Source organism: Macrobrachium nipponense, chromosome 12 (genome assembly GCF_015104395.2).
Source record: "Macrobrachium nipponense isolate FS-2020 chromosome 12, ASM1510439v2, whole genome shotgun sequence".
NCBI classification, from domain to species: Eukaryota; Metazoa; Arthropoda; class Malacostraca; order Decapoda; family Palaemonidae; genus Macrobrachium; species Macrobrachium nipponense.
Window position 1 is genome coordinate 30961364 of NC_087205.1, and position 27116 is coordinate 30988479.

At 34.6% G+C, this 27116-nt stretch overlaps 1 long non-coding RNA gene across 1 annotated transcript; it reads left to right on the forward strand.

Annotated features, from left to right (window-relative positions):
- The first annotated feature begins 2093 nt into the window (after nucleotides 1-2093).
- Nucleotides 2094-26746, forward strand: LOC135224985 (uncharacterized). Its single transcript, XR_010316857.1, has 3 exons — nucleotides 2094-2335; nucleotides 21779-21942; nucleotides 25954-26746. It is a non-coding gene; the product is annotated as an uncharacterized LOC135224985 (long non-coding RNA).
- The last annotated feature ends 370 nt before the right edge of the window (nucleotides 26747-27116 follow it).

The window sequence follows — 27116 nt, forward strand, 5'->3', positions numbered from 1 at the left end:
ATTTTGTTAGACCTTTTTCTCTTTAGAGATGATTTAATGATATTTCTCTGAGCTCATTTCAAAATTGTGTTGTATGAAATTTGATGTCAAGGTTGCATAAAGACTAGAGAGTAGTTTTTTTAAGTTTCATCTTTCGAGCCTTTTATTTTTTCTATGTACTTTTTCTCTCAAGTCACTGAACAAACAATTCCATTTCTAGATTAGTGTTATACGATGTTTGTTGGGTGTTGTTTGTGTAATTCATATGTATATCGGTGCCTTTGATTATAGACTAACCAAAAGACATTATAAAGTGGTGTTCCTTTGTATCTGAATGACAGAGACACTGGAAAGAGACGAAGAGAAATAGGAATGAAAAATGTATATATTTATATAGATTTATGAAATATTAGTTTAATGCAGTCGCCGAAAGCCTTATTTACTTTACCACTTAAGACATTTTTTCTTTTTTCTCATTTTTTATGATTTATGTAAAGATTTTTACGCGCTGTATGTTCAGACATTGGATCATTGTGCCTTATATGGAACGCATTTAACTGTAGAAAATAATCAACTTTGCAATTTACTGTAGAATAAGATAAAAGTATTTCTTGTAAAAGCCACAGTTTCGTGGCTGTCAATAAGATCTGTTACAAAATGACTGATTGATTGTGTTTTATTTCTGACCTTATATCCTCCGGGTGGACGGTGAATTTCCAAACTATGTTTTATTTAGTTTTTGTACTTTGGTGAATCGAGTTCATAGCCTTTCTTGACGATAAAGGACACCTTTATTGCTTCTACCTACCTCAGGCCTAAAAGGTTAAGCCTGCAAGTCTCCTAAGTTAGAGTCATCCTTCTTGACTGCTGGCGCAATATAAGATTGCAGCGCCTCAATGGCGAGGTTGGTTTGGTGTTTGCTTCTCACCTCGGTGGTCGCGGGTTCGATTCTCGGCCATTCCATTGAGGAGTGAGAGATGTATATTTCTGGTGATAGAAGTTCACTCTCGACGCGGTTCGGAAGTCACGTAAAGCCGTTGGTCCCGTTGCTGAATAACCACTGGTTCCATGCAACGTAAAAACACCATACAAACAAACAATATAAGATTGCACTTAGATGCATCTTATGATACTAAGCTCTCTTTTCTTATAATTTCTTGAGAGTACAACAGAAAAAATATGTGATCAGGAAAAGGAATTACTTTCCAGTTTTTCACGAGCTTAAGCTGTTCATCTTCATTGATTGCTCAGTCCTATGCACAAGCAGAAACAAAGAAAGAAGTGAGTATGTAATAACAACATTGAAAATAATTATTTTTTTAAAATTATTTTTACTGAAATTATCACTATCTCTTTAGGCCTACAGAAAAAACAAAATCCAGGCAGTCGACGAACTAAAAGAAATCATTAGAAAATAGTCGGTGAACCTAGTTTCAGGGCAAGGTGGGCCTCCCATATGCAAATCTTGTTCATGTGGTCAAAAACCACAAGGTCCAATAAGTGTGAACCCCTCGTGGGTAGTGGAAAGACCAAAGTCTTTCCAATCCCTGCAAATGGACTCTGTCAATTCCAGGGAGCCTGGAATTCCAGAGGCTCTCTTGGTAAATGTATTCACCGAGGTGAGTTTCCACTTAGGCCAAAGAGTTTGTTCAAGTGTGAACGTGGGTATCTGCAGAAAGAGTATTTTTTTAGCTGCTTTGAATCAGAAAAAGAATGAATTACAAAATTTTGTGACTAAAAATGTCTATTTTGTTGATGCATGACTGTTCTCTGGGTTACGGAAAAATGCTATATTTATAAATCAAGAGAAACAAAACCACGATTATAATATAAACAAATTATCAAGTATTTGCATTTTAATACACTTTAACAAGGAATTTTCAAAATGAGAGGAAGGATAAATCATATTTCTTTGTTGTCCTTACAACTGAACAATAGTTCAGTTTGCTTAAAACTGGAGTTCAACATCGGTAATGCCTGCTTCATTTTCTAAAATCTCCTATCATTACTACGTTAATGCAAAATGTGAAGTTGCTAAGGTCAAAATGTTCTTACCTGGATAAACAAGTGATTTTTATCTTTAATAGTCTTTAACGGCTACTGGACGGGAAAGACGCTTCTCGTTTTTCTGCTGTTTTTAGGAAAGCCTTGCTGAAATTGTGGAGTATAGTGAGCCATTATTTGCTTTATTTCTATTAATACCAATTAAATTTACCATATACGAGCAGGTACACTTATTTTTATGTTATTTAGTGGCGAAATAGAGCCAGCATTTCTATGACAGAAAAGTACCAAAGTGCGAATCCATGGAAAACTCGACGAAGCTTCAAACCGTCAACAAGGAATCATAGCGCAGGTAAGCACGACCCTCGGAACCTACATAAAGAATATCTATACAAAGGAATATCTGTTTCCAATTAAGGCTGTCCCTCACTTCAATGACACGTTAGGCAAGAACACACATTCGACTGGTTTGACTACTCGTCTTTGCGACAGGATAAGTCCTTAGTGTGTCGCTTTGATTGGTTAGGCTAGCTGTCCCCTGTTACAGGTTAGGCTACCTGTCTCTTGTTACAGGTTAGGCTTAGCGATTTTGGGACCAGTTAGCCTACAGAATCAACTGCCTTTAATGTGTGAGGATACGTCTTTTGCGATACTTGAAGCACCTTTTTCTTATAACATGTGAGGCTATGGTTCCCTGAGAATGGTGAGTAGGTGCCTATGTACTGTCGGCCAGAAAACTCGTGGCAGAGTTTCATAATTTTTCGTTCACTTGCCTGACGCACGATTCATGCCTTATTTATCGATTTTTCTTTTCAAAGATGAAAGAAATCATATGTAATGACGTTAAAAACAGTCACTGATATCTTTAGAACATTATGTTATGTTATTGTGTAAAACTATTTTCCATATAGCAAAATTGACGTGAACGAAACGAAGTGATAAAACACGTCATATCACAACCATAGATATACATTACCAAATAGATAGGAGACACCTATCACTAGTAGTATCGCATAAACATATTCCTTAGATTATCATTTCAATATTAAGTTGAAGGTAGTTGAACTATTCCATTTGTTAATTTTACAGAAAACATTGGAATCTCACAAAATGCTATCAAATTTAAAAACAAAAAGAAAAAATAACGATATCCTAACAGTGTGAACCAGGCGACCTAACTCTATTGCTTTTGATGTTATGTGCACGGGAATCTAATGTCAATGTGTCATTTATCGGTCTAAGAAACATCCCTCGATGAGCGAGGGACAATTATTGCACTGCATTCGGTGCAAGTTCCTGTTGGAGAGATATCAAGAAAGCTTAATAAACCGGAGAGAATCATACATAGATGAATCAAATTGTTTAAAGAACGGCAAAATTTAGAACATGGGCCTAGAGGTGGAACACCTCGAAGCACGGCAAGAGAGCAAGTTAATACAGTAGTGTAAACGTTGCTGAGCAACATTCATTTGTGAATTTTGAATTTTAGTGCATCGTCACAACATTGCTGAACCAGGAATCATGACTAGCTCTACACTTATGACTGGTGTCTGATGAATACTTTCGATGGAGAGGAAGAGATTTTTAAATCTACACTTGAAATCTTTGATAGGTGTCTAATGAATAAGCAAACGTATCTTTGATGGATGAGAGATTCTGTTAGGCTTACTCATTTTGTTTTGTTTTTTATCGGTAGCCAGTGAATACCACGGATAGGGAAGGAAACAGTTTCAATGATGCATGCATTTTTTTTCTTCAAAACCTAAAGAATACATTTTATTGGGAGATACTTTATTAACATCGGCCTAATCCCTCCATCACTCCTATACGCCACATCCGCTCTCTTCTACATCTCAGGCGACTCGAGCTGACTTCTCACCACGAACTCCATCGCTTGAAAGCATCATTAATGATAACGGTTATTTTAAAATTCCACGCACCGACAACGGGCGCCTTAAAATGCATGTTTATAAAATATTTTCTGTTCAAAGAAACTTTATCTTTCATTCCCCAAAATATTTGCATACACTCGTGTTACACCCTGTAGCCGTCAAAAAGCAACCCTTGATTCAAGCAGTCTTGAAAAAAAATAAATAAATAAAACCATGAATTAGACTTAAACGAGAACGTCACATTTCATATTTCTTATCGTTTCAGCTACTTATAATATGCTTATGGTAGTAGGTCAGTAGAAATGAAAAGCTACAGAAAGATCAACCTAAGAAAGCTTTAATGAAAGTAAGTCTTTCTTAATGTATTCGTCAGTTTTGACTCCCACAGCTTTCCAAGGTGTCCAAATGAAACAGGATGATATGCAAGGAATTCGATAAAAAATAAGACTAAATTATATTCGTTTGATTTTTTTTTTGGATAGCTAGGTCTGAGTTAATTATGTAAAGCAATTATGAAAATGATAAGAAGAAAGGCGAACATGGCTAACAAAACAAGAATAACGGGAATAATCAAATAAAGCAGATAGCAGATTAATATATATATATATATATATATATATATATATATATATATTATTTGTCGATTTAAATATTCATATATATTATGTATCCGAGAGAGTATACTGCTGAAAATGGACCTAGGCTAATCATGTGTGAAAATCAGAAGTCCAATTTAGGCCCACTAAATATGTAATGCAAATTATTTTATTGATCAAAGGACAAAATTAGTTTAATTAAACATCGTTTTCAAAGAATGTTAACGCCTTGATGTATTGTTTATCGGCTGTAGGAGACGAAATGACAACACCCCAGTGCAGTGCGATACGTTGAGTCAAGACTCAAGCGGCAGCAAAGTCAACTTCAAAATGCTTCGGTATGCTGTCACGAAGCTAGAGTTGAGCATAAAATTAGAAATCGTGGACCCATCGGTATATATTTTCCTTACTTTGCAAAATAATTATCTTTAATACGTTGAATAAGTCTACTCTATTCTACTGTAATTTATTTCAAGTATAGCACCTTTGAAAGGAAATGTTATTTATTGTTAAGTAAATAATCTGGCACACACAAATACACACACATACACCCACACATAAATGTATGTATGTATGGGTGCACAATGATTATTTACTTGTTAAGTAGTGAGAAAAATACCCCGTTTTAAGAGGTTATTTCCATATTTCACTATATTTCATTACGCCTGCATTGAATGGATACCTTTACATTACTTATAAGGTGTAAAATTTATACAGTAAGTGTCCCGAAAGTGAATATTTGTTGAAATTTATATTATATGTGTGAGTGTGCATGTTTACGTATGTATACACACATGTATGTATGTATGCATATATGTATGTATGTATAATATACCTACTATATATATATATATATATATATATATATTATATATATATATATATATATATATATATACATGCACACACACACACACACACACATATATATATATATATATATATATATATATATATATATATATATATATATATAAATATATACACACACACACACACACACATATATATATATATATGTGTGTGTGTGTGTGTGTGTGTGTGTATATATATATACATACACGCATATATGAATTTCAATAAATATTCACTTTCAGAACACCTGCCGTATATACGTTTTACATCTTATAAAGCAAAGTAAAGGTATCTAATCATTGCAAGTATTAAATATACTGAAATATGCAAATGACCTCTTTTAAAATTTGTAGGTATTTTTCGCACTACGTAACAAGTGAATAATTATGGTAAACTGTTGAAGCCTTATGGGGAAAAATCGAAATACTGAAGACCTTATGGGGAAAAATAGGTCAGAGTTCGATATCAGCACACAAAAAAAGATTATCATTATATTTTATATTCTATAGTGTAACTCTCAAGAAGGGAAAAAATAATAATGTATAGCATATGGAAGAAAACGAAGAATTAATGGAGGGGTAACTATTGACAGAAGGATTGGTCAGTCATTTCCTCCATAAGGCTTCAATAACCACGAACTCTATATATGAATAAGGATATTTATGATATTGCATACCGATTTTCTCCTTAAAAGATCAAGAAAAAGAATATGTGACAAAGGTAGGAATAAGAGAGAGAAAGAAAATGTTTTATTTATTCTTATAAAGCTATAATAATAAGTATAACGCATCTTTATCAATATTTACCACAATTTTATCTTTTCTGTTAGTAGCCTACTAGCAGACATCATTTGGGTCTTAAAAAATGTTCTTGAGTCGTTAACTGTCGTTAAGTTTTAGCAATAATAATTCTAAAAGGTATGTAATTTGATAAAAAAAAAAAAAAAGACTTCTAAGTAATAAATCAGGTTATATAGTTTTAGTTGCGTTAAGTATTATGCAATTTTTTCCACTTAACTGTTGTAGACGACTTGGATGAGCAGACGAACTTGACGCTATTACAAACGAAAACTGGTAACTCACGGGGGAAGAAACAATCGAATAATTAACATTTTAAGGGCATTTCCTTATTCCCAAAATGTTTAATCTAAAGTTTAAGTTCTTTCATAGCGATACTATACTTAAAAGGCTATTTTTTCCCATAGCAGGATGATTTGATAACTGTTAACATAAAGGAATTGTTTTTTAAATATTCGAAATCAATTTAAAATCAGAATAAGGTTTAGATGATAGAGTATCTTTCGAAATTAGTATAGTTTGAATGGTTTAGGTCTATAGGCTACTAGGCTACCAAGCTTATAACTTCCCTGCTATCACTATATTACTATAATCTATAATACACATCTTTGGATGGAGACAAACGAAACCAGGGTTTGTTACATTTGTTACACATATAAAATACAACTATTTGTACTTCGAATCGACTAACCAAAGCTATTTATTACCGTTTGTTCGCGTTGTCCTGAATACAGCTCTCACAGAGTATATATAATATTCATTTACCTATATATGTTATATACATATATATGTGTATATAAATGTATACTATATATATATATATATATTTGTATATACGTATATACATACACACACATATATACCTAAATAATATAATATATATATATTTATATTATATTATAATATTATAGATAGATAGAATATATATATATATATATAATATAATATATATATATATATATATATATATATATATATATATATTATACAATAATGTATATATTAATAATATATATGTATTATATATCATTTATTATACATATCTATCCTTAGTCTATCTATCTATTATCTATATATATATATATATAATATATATATATATATATATATATATATATATATATTTATATATATATACTTATTTATTTATAATATATATATATATGTATTTATGGTATATTATATATATATATATATATAAGTATAGATATATATATATAAATATATTAATATATTATATATATATGTAGTACTAAATATAAATATATTATATATTGTATATTATATCAGTTTAATACATATCTATTCATCTAATTCTACTATCTATATATATATAATATAATATATATATTATATAGATATATTATAAATATTTATATATATACTTATTTATTATAATATATATTATATATATATATATTGTATGTATGTATATGATTATATAGGTATATACTATAAGTATTATATATATATTAATATATATATATATATATATATATATAATATAAAAATATATATATATATATATATATATATATATATATACCTTATATAATACTGTATGTAATAATATATATACATATATATATATATATATATATTATATATTATATATAATATACATACGTATTCGTATATATTATAAATAATATTTACATACCTATATATATGTTACATACATGTAAATATATATATATATATATATATATATATATATATCATATATATATGTATATATATAGTATATATATATATATATACATACATACATACATGTATGTATATTTATACATATGTACTGTTTGTATATAAATAAATAGATATTTGTATGCATATATGTATGTATAATATATATATATGTATGCATACATATATATAGATATAGATAAAGATATAAATATGGCCTTTAACGATCGTATGTGATCTCACCCTTGGGGCATCATTGCTAAGAGAGCGTCATAGAAATGGGGGTTTAGTTTAACCAGGGGTGGGCCCTTCCCCATTTCTCAGCTCTCATAGCTAGCCAAGATAGATGAATTCCTAAGACTGATGACCCTTCTTCTTGTAATGCCTCCAGACTATTCCTCTGCGGTTGATTCTAGAAAACAGGTGGTTCTTTTGTTAGGAAACAATAAGAGTCTGTCTAGAAATAGCTAGGGAAAACTTAGTTAGGAAAACCACTGGTAGAATATATATAGTGAAAGTAGAGTGATGAAGGATCTACCAGAAGTAAAGGTAGAAAAAGGAGTAGATGTGTACAGCATAAGTCTGCACGAATAGCAGTTTCGAAAACCAAGACCAAACATTGGCACTTGTTTACGAAAAACAGTAAGGTGCTAACCTCACCAGAAAAGTTGAACTTTGACTCCTTCAGTGGGTGGTTACCGTCGAGGGACGAAACCAATCAGATGAATCTAGAGGTGGCACCGGAAGTAATGAGAGCCATTCATGAAGAAGTAGGAGGTGTCCTAAAGGACACTTGAGGAGGAGCTAGAAGAAGTAGTTAGGTCGAAACTTCATTTGAAGTGCCAGACAAGTGCAGTTCAGAACCAGACCTCATACGGGAAGGCTGCGTTCCTTCTCACTCTGTTCCAAGTGTAGTGTAAAGTGAGTAACTGTGCTTATTCAATTATAAGAATTTTTATAAAAGTGGTGTTTAACTTGCCCAGGGTCCCGGGTCGTTTCCCATGTCAAAACAACGAATCAAACTCCTGAGAGACATAGCCAAAACTAAATAAATACATTACCTGTTCCTATGAGAAAAGAAACTCAACCGTAACAAGTGATAAATGAAGGTTAGCCCATATAACAGATAACCTTTCAAACATTACCCGTAACAAAGAAGTGAACCAGAAGAAGAAGAATAAGAACTCGTAAGTACGCCACGCAACATAACGAAGAGAAATAAAAATAAAGACTAACCACAAAAGTAAGTAGGCACAACACTTTTACCGAGTCCAATATCCAGTCATTTCTCTGTTAATTGTAGGAAACCCTTTGTTATAGACAGGAAGCTTCCAGTCGCCTAATCAGACGACGTCGAAGTACAGCGACTCTTGAAAATGCCCTCCGATGTCTTAGTGCCTCTGCCACACTGGGATCAAACACCTTGCATATGTAAAAGGCATGAAACTTACGGGTTTTTACACCGCGCCAGTGGTTGCCTCTGCGGTATATGCTTGTATTTGATCTCTTATGCATTGCATAGCCCATATTTTGCATATATAAAAGGCATTGAACTTACGGGTTTTTACGCCACGCCAGAGGTTGCCACAGTAGTATATGCAAAAAGTGGGATGCAATTTGCAATGCATAATCCAATTCACATATGAATTAGTAGGCATGAAACTTACGGGTTCTTACACCGCGCCAGTGGTTGCCTACTACCCATATGAGATTGGGCTTTGATACCTTATTCCAAGGGTATCATGCGGCAGGAGAGAGAGGGGATGCACCACAGTCCAATGTTGGACATGGCGTGCACAACAATCCAGTCTTCGGGCACTTATCGCCAGGCCTCAATCCGCTGTAGTCTATCAATCACACAGACCTGATTCCACAACCATATCCAGGAAGGATTTTTCTTACAAACTTTAGCGTCTTCCTGTTCTCTATGTCTGAGATGTCCTTCCTTCTATCCTCTGCAAGTAAACCACAGTTCTTCTAAAAATGCAGAGGTTCCTTTACTTGCACCCTTTAAGTGACGGCGTTTATCTTGTAGAGTTCTCGGACCATTTTAGCATCTCGCTCCAGTCGTTGGAGGTTGGCTGCAGATATCAGCCCCATTTTCTGGTGCAATTCATCTCTGTTTAGAGGCTTCTCAATTGATGGAGTTTCATTTGGGGCCTTTGAGTGCCTCTTGGTGCCAGCTGAAGGTCGTTGCAATCCTTTGATTTGGCGAAGTTCTTCCTCGATGCTGTCCATTCGTCGGTAGAGGGCTCTGCAGTTGATCTGGGGCTTCTTCAGACACCGAGTTTTATCCGAAGCCTTTTTGTCTTCAGCTTTCGTTATCGTCGTCTCTCTTCTGCAAACTTCCTTTTCTTTATAATTCTTTGGTCCATTAAGGATTATGACCTTTCCTAAGCAGCTGATCTTTGTATCCTGCGCCAAGATCTCTTCTTGGGGTCTTACGATTTCCATTAATGCTTCCATCTCTTCAAAAACCCTGGTCTCTAGTTGCTCCTTCGTCTCAGCAAGGTCGAATTCAAGTTGAACTATCCTCCTAATCAGGTCATTCATCTTTCCATTTGCCGTCGGTTGTTCTGCAACAACAGATTTAGATTCTTTCAGTAAACCGCTGACTTCCAATTGTTTCTGGGTGCATTCATATTCCAGCCGAAGGATCTCACTATCCTTCTGCAAGTTCTGTTTTCTCAGCTTTTCCAGTTCCTCGTTTTTCTCAGCTAATTCTCTTTTACATTGGTCGAGCTCTTTCAAATTTTCTGGGGCCATCTGTGTCTGAATGATGAGGACTTGTAACTCGTCCTCTAAACCTTTCATCTTCAAGGTCTTGTTCTCGTTCTCCCTCTTCAGCTTTTCTATGTTCTTTTCTTTCCTTCCATTCTCTTTTCGAAGTCCTTCCAGGTCCTGATTCAGCTTGTTCATTTTTATTTGCATTTCGTCTCGGCTTTTATCGTTTTGCTGTAGATTTCGATGCAAAGTGTCCTTCTCCATCGAGAGCACTGAGACCGTGTTTTCCAAAATAATTAGCATCTGGTCTCTCTCCTCGTTTTCCTTCCTTTGGACATCTGTGACCTTCGCCTTTTCAATCATTTCGCTTTTCAGCTTCTGCATCTCTTCGGACATTGAACTGATCTTTCTTTCCTTTTCATTGTTTAGTAGTTCGAGTTGTCTGATGTGTTCTTCCATCTGCAGTCCTGCTACGGTCAGGCCCTCTACCTTGTCCAGTAATTCGTCGATCAGCTGATCCTTTTCTAATCTCTCATTCTCAAACCTCAAGAAAAGATTTTCATTTTCCTTAATTACTTCCTCGAACTTCCGACTTGTATCCAAATTCCTTGTTTCTTCTTCACTATCTGGATGGTCGCCTTCTTCATTCCTGGAACGTCCGTATTCTACTTCGTTATCCGAAACATGGTCTTCTTCAAAGCCAGAGTGATCAATTTCGTCCTCCTGATTTCCAGCCTCATCAAGACAGGCAGAGCTGTCCGAGGCCATGAAATCGACAAAGAACTGAACCATTTTAATGCTAAATCCACGAAGTATAAATACTCCAGTGAATAGCATAATAATAATGGCAAACAATGTAATCACTCGGGGGACTTGAAGCATGGAGTCAAAGCACTGTGCAAGCACAACTGTAAGCAAACTAAGAAACATCTTTGTTCGTTACACATCAACTCTATTTGCCTTATCGTTACTTTCCAAAAATCCCACGTGACGTGTCTGGATTGTATTTCAAGGGTCATTTCTGGTTCCGCCGGAGCCGATCCTGTCTTCGAATGTTTGCTGATCACCGGACGCAGTAGAGGTGTCTGGATTCCGGAGTCAATTTGGGCTTCACGGGAGCTGCTTCCGTCTTCATATGTATCAGAAGAGGGGAATTCCTATGCAGTCCCCAGGGACTTTCTGAAGATCCTGGAGCCAGTCTTCACACATGCTCACACACAAGCGCGCTCCTGCACACACATACTATATATATATATATATATATATATATATATATATATATATATGTGTGTGTGTGTGTATGTATATCAGTGTGTGAACTCTATTTTTAGTACAAAACAGCTGACAACAGATACACGATTTAGGTCATAAATAAGAAAGCTAATTAGAATGCAAATTTATTATCGACAAAATACTTTCGTACAAGAATATTAATTTGATAGTTTGCCTCCTCAGTTCCTGCTGCATTTTTATAGGACAGGAGTACTGTCGACACTGTTGACCTTTGACATGGAAATATATTTTAAATACTTGTTATCATTTCAATAAGAATAATTATATTTTTTATTAATAAATCCCGTCAACTCAAATTCATCTTTTAAATTAAGTAATCTGTATGTCCCTAAATTTACACAAGTTTATAAGTGGGCTGTTGACACTGGTTTTAGCTTAAGATGGGCTAATACATTTTCACTTTAAAAGTATAAGCTCAGGATTTAGCATAAATTGGCCAGTTTATTTCATCCTTATAAGTACTACCTGCAATATACTTTCACTTTATAAGTATTAGCTCATGTTTTAGAATACGTTTTCCAATATATTATAACTTTATAGTTGTTAGCTTAGTTTCAAGTAAAAAATTGGTCAATATATTTTCCTTTTATAAATATTCTCTCTTATTTCAGTGTAATTTGGTTCATATATTTTTAATTTAAAAGTATTAACTTGGTTTCAAGTGTGAATTGACAAACATATTTTCTCGTTATTAGTAATAGCTTAGGGTATAATGTAAATTGACCAATATATTTACACAATATAAGTATTAGCTCAATTTTAAGTATGAATTGTCCAATACATCTTTACTTTATAAGTATCAGCCTAGGTTTCATTGTAAAATGAACAAAACGTTTCAATTTTATAAATATCAGCTCAGTCTTAAGTATAAATTGGCCAATATATTTTTTCCTTTATTAATATTAGCTGGGGTATTTTTACTTAATAAGTGTCAGATCAGGTTCCAATATAAATCGACCATTATATTCCATCTATACAAATTTTACCTCGATTATATAGTCTATAGTAGATTCACATCAACCCTGCATTGGATGTCTAGGCCAGTCCCGTAAGACGCTCCTGATTGGATGTTGATAAGCCAATCACAGCCCTGTGATTGGCTAATCAACAGCCAATCAGGACCGTAGTAAAGGACTGGCCCAGACATCAAATACATGGTTGATGTGAATCTAATATAGTATATTCTCACTTTGTAAATACTAAGTCATTTGAAATTCTCAGAAGCGTTCAGATTCCAGTTCAGTTCAGTTTTCAGTTCCTAGAACCTATACGATACTACCCCTGAGGCGTGACGTCACGAGGTTACGAGATGTGGAAGGCGATTTGCTCCAAAACCAGAGACATAGTCGCTGCTAAAAATCCAATGATGACAACAATAAACGCAGCCTGAAAAGGATGAAATATTCTCATTGTACGTAAAGGTCGCCACTAGCAGTCAGTTATACCTGCGTAGTTATGCCCGCGCATTCGGCCTGTGCAATTAAAACTGAACCCAAGCTATACCTCAGGCAAAACTGAACGTTATTGGGTTCAGTTTTGCCTGCGCAGGTATAACTGAACGTTAGTGGCGGCCTTTAAGATACATAGTTGTGTTTGATCTAATTTTGACGCAATACAAAAATTTTTTATTAGTTAAGAAAATGTTATTGTGAAAATTCCTGAGTAATGCGTACAGAATCATAATTTTGGCAAATTTTTACCTAATACAAAATCTTCTACACGTTAAAAAAAAAAACTATTTTTTAAAAGGCTAAATCAATAAGTGCAGAATCATAGTTTGATTTTGGAGGATTTTGACGCAAGACAAATCTTCTTTATATTAAAAATAGTGCAACAATATATTAAACGAAGGAAAAACTTCCTTACGAGAGTAAAAATACATTGGCAATGATTATTGGAAAAAACTCGATGAGTTTCCATCTAGGTATTAATTAGATCTAGGAAATATGTTTTTTTTGACACGAGTAACATGACAACGATTTATTATAAATGATTGATAATGGCATGTTCCGGAGCTTTTGAGAAAAAAACCGTTTTTAAAGTTACTGATATGCCTGGTTGTCTTCAGAACGTCTGAAAGTAAGTAATATATATATATATATATATATATATATATATATATAATATATATATTATATATGTATATATTACTATATTATATATACATATATATTATGATATATATATAGATATATATATATTATATATTAAGATATATTATATAATTATATATATAATATAATATATATTTATATAGTATATATTATATCCATAAAAAAATGGTAGGAAAAGACCCACTAGTAAATAACCCCAGTGACAAACAGACCATTATCAAATCCTTTTCAAAGGTAATATCAAGTTAAGAATTAACTTAGAACTGTCCTAGAACCACTAAAGAAAATGGTTGCTAAAAGAACTGTATCACCGAACCCCCTGTTCACCACATCCATCTTTTGTCAGAACAGAACTAGATCCTTTTAGACAGAGTAGACACAACTCATACTCATTGTTGCAGCGTTTTAAAAAATATAACAATAGAAGCAAAATTGATCAGTGCAAACTGACACGGTTTTTCAAAGACACGACGTACACACTCTCAAAAAAAACTGGTGGCAGAGTTTCATAATTTTTCGTTCACCTGCCTGACGCACGATTCATGCCTTATTTATCTATTTTTCTACTCAAAGATGGAAGAAATCTTAAGTAATGACGTTAAAAACAGTCACTGATATCTTTAGAACATCATGTTATGTTTTTGTATAAAACTATTTTCCATATTGCAAAACTGACGTGAGTGATAAAAAACGTCATATCACAACCACCGATATACATTACCAAATAGATAGGAGACGCCTATCACTAGTAGTATCGCATAAACATAGTCCATACATTATCAATTCAATATCAAGTTGAAGGTAGTTGAACTATTACATTTGTTAAATTTTGCAGAAAGCATTGGAAACTCACAAAATGCTATCATATTTAAAAACGAAAAGAAAAAGAAAAAAGTATAACCTAACAATGAGAACCAGGCGACCTCACTCTATTGCTTTTGATGTCGTTATGTGCACGGGAATCTAATATCAATGTGTCATTTATCGGTGTAAGAAACATCCCTCGCTGAGCGAGAGACAATTATTGCACTGCATTCTGTGTAAGTTCATGTTGGAGAGATATAAAAAAAGCTTAATATACCGGAGAGAATCATACATACATGAATCAAATTGATTAGAGAACGGCAAAGTTTAGAACATGGGCCTAGAGGTGGAAGACCTCGAAGCACCACAAGAGAGAAAGGCAGTACATTAGTGTAAATGTTGCTGAACAACATTCATTTGAGAATTTTGAATTCTAGCGCCTCGTCACGATATTGCTGAACCAGGAAATCATGACTACCTCTTCGCCTATGACTGCGGTCTGATGAATACTTTAGATAGAGAGGAAGAGATCTTTAAAAATACACTTGAAATCTTTGATACGTGTCCTAATGAATAAGTCTAATGAATAAGCAAACTTATCACTGATGGATGGGAGTTCAGTTAGTCTTACTCTTTTTGTTTTGTTTTGTATCGGTGACCAGTGAATTATGCATGCATTTTTTCTTCAAAACCTAAATAATACATTTTATAGGGAGATGCTGTATTAACATCGGCCTAATCCCTCCACCACTCCCATACGCCACCTCCGCTCTCTTCCTCATCTCAGGCGACTCGATCCGACTTCTCGCTACGAACTCCATCGTGTGAGAGCATCGCTAATGATAACGGTTATTTTAAAATTCCCCGCACCGACAACGGAAGCCTTGAAATGAATGTCTGTATGATTGATGTAGCTGTCAAAGAGCAACCCCTTATTAAAGCAGTAGGTTTTTCTTTAAAAAAAAAAAAAAAAAAAAAACATGAAATAGACTTAAACGAGAACGTCACCTTTCATATTTCTTATCGTTTCAGCTACTTATAATATGCTTATGGTAATAGGCCTAGCCATACATGTGAAGCTAATTTTAATTAATTTCTATTTAGAAGTAATGAATAGCTACAGAAAGATCAGCCTAAGAAAGTTTTAATGAAAGTAACCCTTTCTTAATGTATTCGTCAGTTTTGACTCCCACAGCTTTCCAACGTGTACAGATGAAACAGGATGATATGCAAGGAATTCGATAAAAAATAAAAGACTGAATTATATTCGTTTGATTTTTTTATGATTGATTTTAGACTTTGAATAGCTAGGTCTGAGTAAATTATGTTAAGCAATTATGAAAGGGATAAGAAAAAAGGAAAACATGGCCAATAAAACAAGAATAACGGGAATAATAAAATAAAGCAGATTGATATATATATATTGTTTTAAATATGCATTCACATTACGTATTCGAGAGAGTATACTGCTGAAAATAGACCTAGGCTAATCATGTGTGAAAATCAGAAGTCCAATTTAGGCCCACTAAATGTGTCATGCAAATTATTTTATTGATCACAGGACAAAATTAGTTTAATTAAACATCGTTATTAAAGAATGTTAATGCCTTAATGTATTATTTATCAGCTGTAGGAGACGAAATGACAACACCCCAGTGCAGTACGATACGTTGGGTCAAGACTCGAGCGGCAGGAAAGCCAACTTCAAAAGGCTGGTACTGACACGAAGCTAGAGTTGAGAATAAAATTAGAATTCATGTACCCATCGGTATATATTTCTTTACTTTGCAAGATAATTATCTTTAATACGTTGAATAAGTCGACTCAATTCTAATGTAATTTATTTCAAGTATAGCACCTTTGAAAGGAAATGTTATTTATTTTTAAGTAAATAATCTGGCACCTGCATATGGCAATATTTCCATAGCGAACAATGAATTAAAAAACTACGCCAGTTCTTCGTTGGCCGACAGTACATGCACTGGCTTCATGAAACTCGGGTAGGTTAGGAAATTGAAGGCGGGGCTTTTGTGCGTTATCGTCATTCACCATAAAGCGCTTCAGTGGTGTGGTTGGTATGGTGTTGGCGTCCCACCTCGGTGGTCGCGAGTTCGATTCTCGGCCATTCCATTGAGGAGTGAGAGATGTGTTTTAATGTGATAGAAATTCACTCTCGACGTGGTTCGGAAGTCACGTAAAGTCGTTGCTCCCGTTGCTGAATAACCACTGGTTCCATGCAACGTAAAAACACCATACAAACAAACAAGTCATTCACAATAAGGTATAGAGATGCGATTTAATCAGTGATATTGCGTATGCCAAATAATATGTCAACATTGCTAGATTTAATGTTTAAAAAAGGAACTCAAAAAATACGTTTTATTTTTAAGGTCAGTTCTCTTGTAACCTTACATATGCTTATCCATTCTTTTACCCGGCTTGTGAGCGGTAGGCGTTATCGTAGTATAATTAATCAACTTCCATCACAGTCGCTCACCATAATGAGGCCCCAACAAATATTTATTATTTCTTGGAATTTTAGAGAAAAGGCATTGCCAAATAGAAATAAATTCCGTCGATTTCAATTAGTTATGGTCTGTGAAATAAAATATCGTACCTGTTGCCAAAGACGTTTAATGAAGGTAGGAGAATAGAGACGTGATCTTTTATTTAGATTAAACGCGTGTGTGTTGGGTAGGCTAAGTGAATCGCCAGAAAGGTTGTTTTAGGATAGCCTGACTTGCAGAAATTCAATGGTGAAAGCAGCGCCTCAGTGGCGTGGTTGATATAGTGTTGGCGTCCCACCTCGGTGGTCGCGAGTTCGATTCTCGGCCATTACATTGAGGAGTGAGAGATGTGTATTTCTGGTGAAAGCAGTTCTCTCTCGACGTGGTTCGGAAGTCACGTAAAGCCGTTGGTCCAGTTGCTGAATAACCACTGGTTCCAAGCAACGTAAAATCACCATACAAACAAACAAACAAAGGTGAAAGCAAATAAGAGGTCAGACTCCAGTCTCAAGGTCAAAGGGGGGAAAACCAGTACATTAACATGCACTGAGTTAAATAATTGATTGACGTTAATCTGCAGTTTGTACTGCCAACGTCCCTGAAACCTAGATGATTTTATAACTCGTAATGAATTTATAATCACTAGTAAACCATCAGTCACGGGGCAAAACTAAAAGTGATAATCTTGAGACAAGTACTATGTCTAAATGAGTTTGGGTGACGAGGAACTGACGATAACAAATGGAAAAAAATTACCGATATTCAGACAAACTGGATAGCAGGAAATATTTCAAGAGTTTTCAAATATCATTCATAAGGACCCAGAGTTAGAGAGAACGTTTCCCAGTTTGGAAAAAAACAGGTTCAGTATAATGGGTAAAGAATAACAATAAGACTGTGAATGAAAATAATGCCGTATATTATATGTTTGGAGGATTAGAAGCTATATATATATGTGTGTGTGTATAATATATATATTATATATATATATATATATATATATATATATATATATATATATATAAAGGAATTTTTTCATGAAATTAGAAAAATACACAGTGTAGTTTGTTGTACGGGGTAAAGTTTCATTATGGAAAACAAGTGACTGATGACAACTAAAACAGCCAATTGATTCTGTCTCTCTCTCTCTCTCTCTCTCTCTCTCTCTCTCTCTCTCTCTCTCTCTCTCAGAGAAAAATTCTCTATCCCACTCATGGTCGTAGAAGAATTTCTCGCGCTTACAATAGAGAAAAAAAGTTAGAATCAAAGAAAGAATTCTAAATGATTCTTAGACATCCGAGACACGTCTTCCAGCAACTGAAACGAAGGTCCCCCTACCCTTCCCCTCCCCCCTCCAGACCCCCACTTACCCTGGCCTCAACAAGCAATCCCCACCGCCCCGTTACACCCTGGGCAGGAAAAGTTTACAGCATGGGTTCTTTTTCCGAGTCTCCTTATTTTTTTTTTTTCCCCCCCTCAAAGAGAGACACTCGAAAAATGTCAAGGGACAGGTTACTCGTCCTCCTCCTCCTCGACTACACATAAGTTAAAGAGAAAGAAATAATTTACGCGCGTGCGCTCACATTCACCTCCCAAAAAGTAGATGTTCCAATGTTTTGTATTTTTCTTCTTCTTTTCCCTCTCCTTTTCCTTCTGCCTCCTCTTCTTCTTCTTCTGAGAACATCTTTTCATGTTCTACTCTGTCACTTGGCGTCTCTCACCCCGGGAGACAGTATTACGTTGGATTTTTCTTAACTTGAGTATCTTGTGTCTAAGCGAGAATTATGTTTCGCCTCGAAGGAAAGAATCGTTTTGAGAAATACTGTGGCGTACGAATTGCTCTTTTTTTCGCTTGTGGGTAGTAACGTCAAGCTGGTGTTATATTGTTATATTACGACCGTTTTTCTGGTAATGTGGTTGATTCGTTTTGACATTTCTCTCGTTTATTTTATTCTATTTTTTTTTTTTTTTTTTTTTTTGCCAAATTATTTTTCTGTGCCAAATTTTTTCTTTGTCCTTAGTGGTTTAAGCATGTATACATTATGTGTATATAAATAAATATGGTTATATATATTCATATATATATATATATATATATATAATATATATGTGTGTGTGTGTGTGTGTGTGTGTGTGTGTGTGTGTGTGATCAAAGATAAGAAGCCACGAAGGAGGAACATTGAAATTAAGCTCTAGCAATTTCCATTAACATCGTGACCAAAAATCATAATAAAAAAAAATCTTACCTGTAGGATTTGAAATCCAATTTCGGAATTGATATCTTCACACTGAAATAAATCAAATTAGAAAAAAAACAGAACGAAGAGATGACAAATAAAAAATTATATATATCACTCACGTTTGATCTGAAAACCAAAAATGACGTCAATTAAGGTAAATCATAACGTTCTTCACTACTCCCTTTCGCAGCTGTAAGTCCTCAAATGCTCTTAGGGAAACAGCATTTGCTACCATTAAGAATTAATTCATATTTTGCTTATTGGAACTCCAGTGAATTTTCGCTTTTCTTTTTTACAAAAACGTTGGATTTTCGCTTCGGCTTGACTTTTTTCATGCATATATTGACAAGCTATTTCACTCTCGAAAAATGTATCTGCCATTTTTGCGCGTCAAAGAGGCGGTAGAAAATACACGAAGCCAATTTGGAAAATATATTGTGAGAGATGAAGAAATGCCGGAGGGTTCAGGGAAAAAAGTGATATTCATATAATAAAACTGGAATTCAGTTACCGCCCCCCTTTTCCAATCGTATATGAACGCACTTGCATTTCCTGCACGTTTGTGGATGTACGTAAATACAGTCCTTTAATACATCGACCCCAAGATGCAAAGCAATCAGGCACCTGCATCATTTCCTGTGTACCGAATGCACACGCACATATACTATAAACGTACATACATCTACTGTGGGTTTATGAATGTGCATAGATACAGAGCCTATTAACGCATCGACTCAAAGAGGTATAGAATTGAAGCAATTCCTCCCTCCAGAATTATACCAAAACTCCTGCATTCCTTTTTCCTACAGCATTTATTATGTACCGTATGCACACGTGCATATATAAATGTGCATGAATCTCTTATGGGTTTATGAATGTTCATAGATCCAGAGCCCCTCAACATGTCACCTCAAGGATGTAAAGCAATCAAGCAATTTCTTACTCCAGATTTATACCCAAACCTCTTGCATTCCTTTCACCTAAATCATTCCCTGCTTTCGTCAAATCTAAGTTTGATGGCAGCTTTCGGTCTGAAGTCAGTGACATTTAAAGGGCAGCCAGAAGGACTCAGGATTTGAGCTGCACAGAACTTGTATTCAAGACAGGTTCACCTGTCAAATGCTGATGAAATTATATTGTTCTTTACCTAAAGCAAGTGATATTATATATACATATATATATATATATATATATATATATATATATATATATGTATGTATGTATATGTGTGTATAAGGTTTAGCCACCACAAAATTTATTAGGATTTCTTTCATGCAAACATGGCGATCAGAATTTCTGTCGGCCCTCAAGAGCCTGTTGCCATTGGCAATGGGTCATAATGATACCGTAGAGAGTAAACACAGTAGATGAGTGCTTTTGAAAGTAGAGGAGTGAGTCGTTGCCTTCCGAGGCCAGAAGGGTGAGCGAGTGCTTTTGGAAGCAAGTGTAATGAGGAATTACTTTCAAAGGGCCAGTGTCCACGCAGATATTAATGCAGTCTCTACACCAGTAATGTTTATTATATTATTCATCATAACACGTTCAAAGACACGAGAAAGGTTCGTTCGTGTTAAGAAATGGTTTAATTGAATCGCTGCTACGTCACAGAAACTAAAACTGTCTACTTTTCTTCGTGGTATTATTTTTTTTTATATTTTCCACTGATAATTTGCTGGCTACATGATGCATACGTATAACTCTAGGTATTTTCAAGTACTTTTGCTTATCTTTATAACGTAAAATTGCCTTCAATATTGATATTTCTATGGAAATTTTAAAAGATCCTTTACTTGAAGCTCCATTTGTATTAGGTCACTTTTAGCTGTTTTACGATCAAAATTGAAGACTTCTTCCCCACTAATCCCATGGATTGAATTTTGATTTGTTTATGTGATCCGTCGTCACAATCACTACGGTCATCTAAGTGAAGGAACAGCCGACCTTCCCCGAAAGGTTGACATTTCAAAAGTAATTGGTTGTAGAAAAATTAGGAAATTGCTATGAAAGCTGAGGTATACAAAAAATTCTTACTATATACTTTTAGATATCTGGTTCTTGGTAACAGAATCCCCTTGTAATTTAGATCAACAATTGTAATTCAAAGCAACCATAAAATCACGGAACCAAGCCCATTCTAATGCAAATGTAAATAGCAAATAAAAATGGAAATTCAATCATTATCTACTTAGAAACCTTTCCCTTCGAATGCCGTATTGAGTTTGAAAGCAAATTAGCATAGAGGGGAAAAGGATCATTTCATACTGATTTTTCGCCTTCATTATTTCAGTTTCTCGCGTGCTCGAGAGATAAGCGAAGGGAGAGAAATAAAAGCCAGAGACGAGTCCTGCATCCAGAGAAAAATTGCTTGCTGAAAGGAACATCAACGTCAAAGAAGAAGAAGAAGCAGAACAGGAGGATGCCATCTGTATGATAATTTCCCCTCCGACAAAGGTACCACTGTGGGTCATTGTCTCGGAACTTCTCCCGTTGCCGCTATCTCTAAAACTCCTTTCTTTGCTTCATTAGGAGAATGTCGAAACGTGAAGATAACTTAATCGCGGAATCATCTCCTTTCCCCCTCACGGTGATGTAATCAGGTTCTGTTACTTTTGTAACAGGTTTTGTTCTACAAAGGCTTTTCTTCTCTCCTTGTTACAGAAGCGTTAATCTTATCTTTTTTAAACGAGTGTGAACGCCTTTACCTAATTACGTTTGTTGATTCCTAAAATTGATTGATTGTTGTAAGTTACCTGGCATCACATCTAGGTAGGTCACTGAAGTTTTATTTGCCCAGGATATGAAAATTTACTGAGTTTTGCTTTGCATAGTTATTTAAGTATTAAAATTCTAGAAACAAAGAACTTGAAAACACTTGAGTGTTAACAATGAAATTGCATTCATTAAGAATAGCAAACATATCTCTCACCCGTATTCAAGGTTGAAAAAACATTAGCCGAAATTTATGGATTCTTTAGAGTCATATGTCCCTTAAATTAGCGCTCGTAAGCAACAGATTTAAATCCATATACTCGCAGATAAAGAAGGTGTAAGTAAGTAGCAGGCCATGAGATAACAGCTACATCCAGGGGAAATGAGCCAACTCATCGAACGTTGGCAGTTTGCAATGTTGCTTAATCGCTCAAAGAGGTATGAATTGGCAACACCGAGTCATTTCTGTTTGTAAAAGGGATTTCACGACCCGTAAAACACTGGGATCCATTTCAGTGCAAAAGAAATTTTGAGAGAAAACTGCGGGGCAAACGGGTATGTATATAGGCTTTGCAAGAAAGGGCATTGGTGATAAATATTGGTATGTCTTTGAAGTTTTATATTAGTATTTAACTATTAAAATGGATTTATGTATGTATGTGTATATGCTCCACATACACTTAGAATCGCATTGAGCAGTTTCAACCAAACTTGGTACACATATGACTTACTATCTGGAAAATAATACTGTAGGGGTGAGACATCAATGGCACCAAAGGGGGTGGGGGGTTGGGAAGCGGGTGACACAGAGAGGGTGAGAGGGAGAGGAAGTGAGAGAGAGAGAGAGTAGAGTTGGTTGTTAGGGAGAAGAAAAAGGGAAAGAGACAAGAATGGTTGGAGAGAGAAAGAAAGAGAGAGTAGAGGGGGTGTTTGGAAAAAAGAGACCGGCAGGGTTGTAGAGAGAAAGTGTGAGAGTGAGAGAAAGAAAGAGGGGGAGGGAATGAGAGAGAGAGAAAGTGAGACAGAGAATAGAGGGCTTGTTAAGGAGGGAGACTTGGAGAGAGAGAAAGTTTATCGGTTATCATTCAGAGTTGTATGTATAGATATAGGCTGTATATATTGATATGTGTTTACTGTTTGTATAATATATTCAGTCATGTTTGATTATACAAATTATATTTAATAATTCGAATCGACATGCACACATTTTAGCAATGCACACATACACACACACACACACACACACACACACACACACACACACACACACACATATATATATATATATATATATATATATATATATATATATATATATATATACAAATCAGCAGACTCCCACATTGTAGCAAATGCACGATATACATACTATTCTTCACTGTAACATACTCCTTGATGTTTTCCATTCTTCTCATTTTCAAAGTATACATAGACGAAGAAAATGCAGTGTGAAAGACTGATATGAAACCATTCCAGAAAATACAATTAGACGTTCCCTCATTCCAGGATCCTTGGGAATGGCCTTACTAGATATTGAAAAATACATCGGATTCCATGACAACTTTCCAGAGGTTCCAGGAACTTTGCACAGACGTCTGCTTCGTCATAAGTTCATTAGCTACGTTGTGAAATATCAACTTTATATCGTAATTACTCAGATTGCTTTTTATGCCAATAATGAGGATGATTCGAGCAGAGGAAAATTAAAGAGAATGTAATGCAAAAGGCGGATAATCAGGAGATGAGATGAAATGAGATAAGATGAGGGAGGAAGACAGGAAGTGGGAGAGAGTAATAGCAAGAGAAAGAGTGGGGTGAGTTTGATAATACTAGAAATTAATGGAAAGACAACTAAATTAAAAAAAAAACTTTGATTGGAGAGGAACAATTATTGTATGCAGCGGGAAACAATATTAAGAGAATGTAGATGACAAAGAATCTTTTATAATATATATATATCCCGTTGCTGAATAACCACTGGCCCCATGCAACGTAAAAACATCATAATAACAAACAATATAATATATACATTCACACACATATATGATATATATATATATATAAATATATATATATATATATATATATATATATATATATATAAATACATATATATACCATCTAACCAACTAGGCACTGCCCGGGATAACTGAAGAACAAACAATCTCTCTCTCTCTCTCTCTCTCTCTCTCTCTCTCTCTCTCTCTCTCTCGTCTCCTCTCTCTCTCTCTCTCTCTCTCTCTCTCTCTCCCCTCCTCCTCCTCCTCCTCCTCCTCCTCCTTAACACCCCCTCTACTCTATCTCTCTCGCAAACTAGCACGATAACCAAATTTGCAGACAACACCAATCTAGGTGTATATGCAGCAGACCCAAATGCAGTGGAAAGTTTAAGAAATTATTTAATGAAAATAGGATTGGTCAAGAATGCCTTTTAACGTAGATAAGTGTAAAGTGTTACAAATAGGAACAAACAACCCTCATGCCAGCTACATGCTGCTTGGGAATGACATAAATAGTGTAGAACAAGAGGAGGACCTTGGAGTCATTATTACCAAGGACTTAAAATCCACAAAACAGTGCATAAAAGCAGAAAAGAAGGCACAGAAACTAGTGGGATACTTAAAGAGGCAGTTCAAATACAGAAACAAGAATACGGTGCTGCAGCTCCGCGCATCAATAGTTAGACCTCATCTTGAATATCTAGTACAGTTTTGGTCACCAGCACTAAGAAAGGACATAAATAGAAAAGAATAGTACAAGCAAGAGCCACAAAGTTAATTCCAACCATCAGGCAAATAAGTTACCAAAGACGACTACAAAGACTGAACATGTATGACTTCGAAACACGACGATTGCGAGGACAACTAATAGAAACAGTCAAAATACTAAAAAGCATAACAAAAGTAGACAGTAACCTATTTACGTTAAACGAAAGCCAGACAAGAAATAATGGATGGAAATTAGAACTGAAGGGATGCAACACATCCCACTGTGGGAACTTCTTTACATACAAGATATATGGGACATGGAATAAAATACCACCAGAAGTTGTAAAAAGCAACAGTGTGGAAGAGTTTAAAAGAAAGCTTGGCAAAATCGTTATGACTCCATGAATGAATGGTAAAACCTGCTCCAAAAGATAAGTGAGCTCACGATGTCTCCTCGGATGGATTAATAAGTCTGAGACATACTAATCCTTGTCACTTCTTGTAACTCTCTCTCTCGCCCTCTTTCTCTCTCTCTCTCTTTCCGTTTCTTTCCCTCTTTCTTCTCCCAAACTCTCCCCCACCCCTCTCTCTCTCTCTCTCTCTCTCTCTCTCTCTCTCTCTCATCTCCCAAACGCCCCCTTTACTGTTTAAATAATTGTAATGCATATCCTTTGTAAGTGCAATAGCTACATTCTCATTCAGCGCTAATTATTTTGTATATTACTATCAGGGAAGGTGACCAGTTAGCCATTTACAGTACGTAACAAAATAGACGATTCACTTTCTCATTGTTGCCATACCTATGGATTTTATTCTTTTCAGATATTGATGTATGTATGATAAACTTGTATAATATTGTAATCTGCCTCTTTCTAATAATTTAAACAATTATGCGAAGTCTTTCAAAAACATATTGATTTTTATATGATATACTTGATAAATATGTATATGTATGCATGTATATATATATATATATATATATATATATATATATATATATATATATATATATATATATATATTCTAAAATTATGTATCATTTCAGGGCCCTTGGACAGAACTGGACTTAAAGTAAACACTGGTTTCCATGACAACGCCCGGGACCCCTTTACAGAACGGCTATCTATCCTAATCGTATCTTGTACCAAGCTTAGGAAGTTAAGAACAGAGTATCATAAAATTTTTGCCGTTGAAAATTACCTATACATTTTGATTATTTTAAAAAGGCTATCCAGATAAAGAAGATTAGGTGTAAATGATCACAGGAGAAGGGTAGACCGAGAGATAAATGGATCCACAAAGAAACGTCTACCGGAGAGGAGATTCTGAAATGGAGGACCAGCTGGATAAGCAAACTAATATCTTGATGCAGTGTATAGTTAAAAGAAGAGTGGATAAAGAGTCTAGAATACATGAAGATGAGACACACAGGACATTAACCAGAGGAATATGAGAAAAGCAAAAAAATGCAAGTTAAGGTACATTTCTACATATAATACTATACGAAGAAGGAGGAATTGGAGCGAACAAAATAAAGACGTTAATAGTAGGAATAAATAATGGGTAATAAGGGAAGAGTGAAAATACAATTGAAACAAGACGAGGAAAATAAGGAGATTAGGTGGAGAGTTTATATTTGTAAATCAGGTGACGAAAGAAGATTGATATTTGTCAAGTCAGATAGAAAAAATTTTATTAGAAGAAATATATTTTGACGATCAGATACAAAAGAGGATTTATATCTTTAATCCTCTTATGTAACAAGATTCACATTTGTAAAATGTGTTATGATAAGCTTAGATTTTTAGATTCGATTATATAATGATTTATTTTGGTAATCTGGCAAAGTCACATTTATTTGCTAATAAAACATAATGAAACCCATTTGTCTTTCTTTCCTATAATGTTACCAAAATTGGAAGCAAGAATTTTAATGCTTTTGACATATAGATCATAGGATACGAACGAAAATAATGGTATTATTATAAGTAGGCCTCTATATACTATATTACCTAACTTTTGAACGCTGATAATACTACGTGGCTAATAAAACAAACTAATTTTGATTTAAATTTTTTTGGAAGAGAAAAATATTAAATTCAGAAAGATTTTCTTGTTTTTAAAAAAAGACGAAAATAAAGAATGGAATGAAGCAAAATTAAATGTCATATGTCAGATACGAGGACTTTTTGATAAGACTAAAACCTT